Consider the following 3995-nt stretch of genomic DNA (forward strand, 5'->3'; position numbering starts at 1 on the left):
CCCATGAATGTGATTTACTTGAATTGTAATAGGCTAATGTTGCAAGTAAATTTTTCATATCCATGACCTGATACTTCTAAATGTCCGTTTACCAATGTCATAGGCTGATTTATTGACTCTAATTGTCTATGAGGTTCAGAAAAAATTAATTCATTTTGATGTTATAGAAATTCTATTTGCTTATTTTGTTCATTAATTTTAAAACAATTGCAATTCCTTAACTAAAGTTGCATTGCACACACGGATAGACACTTGCACCTAACGTCTGCCTTGCCCATGAGAAGTTCGGGCTAAGCATTCCTCTCTCCAGCCAACCTGCTTTGCAAGCGGTTTATTGAGGTTAAAAGGAACAATGTTGAATCGGCAAACATGCCAGGCATCTTCAGGACTGATGACGTCGTCACCTGGCAGGAGATTGCTCTCAGCCAGCTTATGAGTTACGTTACTTGCCGTAATAAATACGACTTTAGTATAAATTGGGTATTTTTTGTTTTAATACTCCACCCACACGAGAAGAATGTCTGAAAAAAAAACAGTACCAAAATTGAACAATATATTAGTTTCATGTTGGAAATCTGCATGATTGTATAATAAATGTAATTATGTTAAATTAGATATTCCTTATTCAAACTAATGAAAAGGGTTTCCATACAAATTCTATATATATTGTTTGCCCTGTAAGATCCACATAGGATTATTCGCATAGATATACATTTTCACTTCTAGACTTCCTGACTTTAAAATCTCTTTTATTTTATTTTATTTATTTATATTTTTTTTTTCATTGACTATGAATATAAATCACCGGGACAGACAATATGCTAGTAGGTTTTGATATGTGTTTGAACCTTTTAGCTTATTTGTCGTTACTAAAGCGTTAAGTAAGAGTTCAAATCTTTACACATATATATTTGGATATTTTATTAACCTATGGTTACGTTTTGCTTATTGATTTTATCGTGATTCCTTTTTTATTATAATTTGTAACCCTTCCAACTTCTTACGGAGTGTATTCTATCGACTCCACTTGTATCCATATTTATTTTATTTCATTTTATTTGTTTATATATATTTTTTATATATATTTGATAAATTAATGGTTGGCTTGAATAAGTGGAAAAGTGTTCTAGCGGCGCACCGTATAAGGCTACTTGCGGTATCATTTCTATAGATATAAGATATGAATGATAAAGGTATTTAAAACCGCGAGAACCTCTATAATCCAGTTCGGATCCAATATCACGAGTTGTAACTCGTAAGACATTTATCCGTTCTACCAAACCAATTGACTCTGGGTGATAAAATATGGTATTGGTTTTCTTAATGGAAAGGAATTCACACAACGAGTTAAGGAGATTATTATTAATTTACACCACCCGAGTCAGAGATTATCATGTGTTGAATTCCATGTTCACTGATTTAGCACTCATAAATATTCCTAGCGCACTCAATTGCGGTGTTTGTTTTTTAGTGCTATTAATCATATATAACGTGTCAAGGGAACTATTAACGCTGAGAAGTGTTTATTTCCTCTGTCAGACTTGTAACTCTGTTGATAATTCTATGTGTATTCTTTCAAGGATTGATTTGGCACGTGATAGGCCTTTAAACTGACAGGTGTCTTAGTGTGTCCCTTGTTTTTATGACATGTGTTACAATTAGTTATGTGCTTTTTATATCTGTAAGCATTGTAGGCCAGTAAAATAGTGATTTGGCTTTCTGTGACATAATAGAGAACCCTGGATGACGGAATGCAACCAGTTTAGGACGATTGGTATGAAAGAGATTACTACTACTTGGTCGTTGGTCACCTGCTGTGTTCTTCTGGTTTTCTTCGTCACCGACCTACATATAATATTACATTTGATTACATAATTGTGATACACATACTTTAAATATACTTTTTCTTTAGGGTTTCCGTTCGAAGTGTTTATTGTTTTGCTTAGCTGCTGACCCTGTTTCCATTCGAAGTGTTTATTGTTTTGCTTAGCTGCTGACCTTGTTTCTGTTCGAAGTGTTTATTGTTTTGCTTAGCTGCCGGCCCTTGTTTTGTTCAGTTTGTAACAGTTCGGCGCTCCAACCCAGATATTCAATGCTCGCAGTATGGTGCGGGATTGCGGGATAATGCGTCAGCTATGATATTTGCTTTCCCAGGTAGATATTGTATCTTGGCTCCAAAGACCTGAATGATCATATGTCACCGAGTTCCTTTGGGACTGTGATTAAAGCCTTTGAAAAACTCGGTATGGGACTTTTGGTCAGTAAGGACTTTATCAGGATAGCCGTAGATTATGAACTTAAAATGTACTAGTGACTTAACGATACCTAGCCCTTCCTTGCCTATTACTGCATGTTTACTTTCAGAGGGCTTTAGTTTACGTGAATAAAAAGCTATAGGGAAGAACTGTTTATCATATTGCTGAAGTAGTACCCCTCTTACCCCTTGGTCTGAGGCGTCTGTTGCAATGAAAAAAAAAAATCCTTGTTTAAATCAGGGATTTTTAAGTTAGGTGAGCTGCATTAATCCAATTTTAAGATATCGAACGCCTGTTGATGCTTTTCAGACCATAATAAATCTACGCCCTTCTTCGTAAGATCTGTTAAAGGAGCTGTCATGATTGAAGAGTTACATATTTACATACGATTGTAATACCCACTACAGCGCAAAAGTGCTGTATCCCCCTTTTACGTTAATAGGTACAGGAAAGTTATGAATAGCCGACACCTTACCATGGACTACTTTAAGACCTTGACCAGACACATAAATCCTAGATAAACATGTTCGGTTTTTAAAAACTCACATTTAGATATTTTACTCTGAGATTATTTGTCTTTGTCTCTGTAGCACTAGCTCTAGTTTATGTGAATGTACTTCTAAGGTATTAGAAAAGATTACAAGACCAACCATATAGGCATGTAGGGTATCCCCTAAAAGTCTCCAAACACTATATTGTAATTGGGGCGCAACGTAAGCCGAAAGGCATATGTAAAATTTGATAATGTCCCCTGAGTGTGCTGAAGGCGGTGTATGAGGTACAATCACTTAGGTAATGGTATCTGGTGAAAGCCTTTAAGTAGGTCCAAGCTGGTGAAAAAAATTTATTCTGAACTAACAAAGATAAGATATCCTCGGTACATGGCACTGAAAAACGATCAGGAATCGTTTCCTTGTTTAAGCGACAGAAATCTACGCAGATACGCCAAGTCCGATCTTTTTTGGCATGACGTTTGAGGGAAAAATTATATGGGCTATTTGATTTCCCAATGACTCCTATTACTAACATTTTTTCAACTTCGTCATTTATCTCTATTTTGAAATTTCATTGGGAGTCTATACGAAGGTACGTATATAGCTTTATGTTTGTCCTTAGACCGTATTTTGTTTTCAATGACATCCGTTTTTCCCCAGAGATCACTCGCTAGTTGAGAAACATCCTGGTATTCAGATAAAAGATAAAATAAAATTTCTGCTGAATCACCTCTGCTTGAATGACTTTACGGATATTACTTTAGATAGAGTATAAGAGAGATTCATCTACGACTGGTTGGGCGTGATTAAAAATTAGCAACAATAAAAAATGCGATATTTATATGTATAGGTTTTGTGGATTACTAGATTAACTTGTTGCTGTGAGTCAACCGTGTATAGGGCTTTGTTCGCAGAAATCGTTATATTTCAGAGTGTCGGGAAGGATTAAAATTTCAGATCCCAGCAAAGTCTTTTTACATGCACTAAGACCTTCGAGGGTGCATGCGTTTCGAGATTATGCGTGCAAACTGCGACTGCGGTTGTGGGAGAATTCTGTTGGGTCGTTGAACAATATCACGATTTATGAGACAAATGATTGGTTCCTCTATATAAGTTATTATTTGATTAACTGTCTCTTTTTGTTCAAAACTGATTTTTAATATGTTAGAAAGTTTATAGAATTTCCTTTGATAAACACACCATATTTGACAGTAAGTAAGATAATGTTTTCTATACCCATAGATGG

The sequence above is a fragment of the Macrobrachium nipponense genome, chromosome 6 (assembly GCF_015104395.2).
Source record: "Macrobrachium nipponense isolate FS-2020 chromosome 6, ASM1510439v2, whole genome shotgun sequence".
Lineage (NCBI taxonomy): Eukaryota > Metazoa > Arthropoda > Malacostraca > Decapoda > Palaemonidae > Macrobrachium > Macrobrachium nipponense.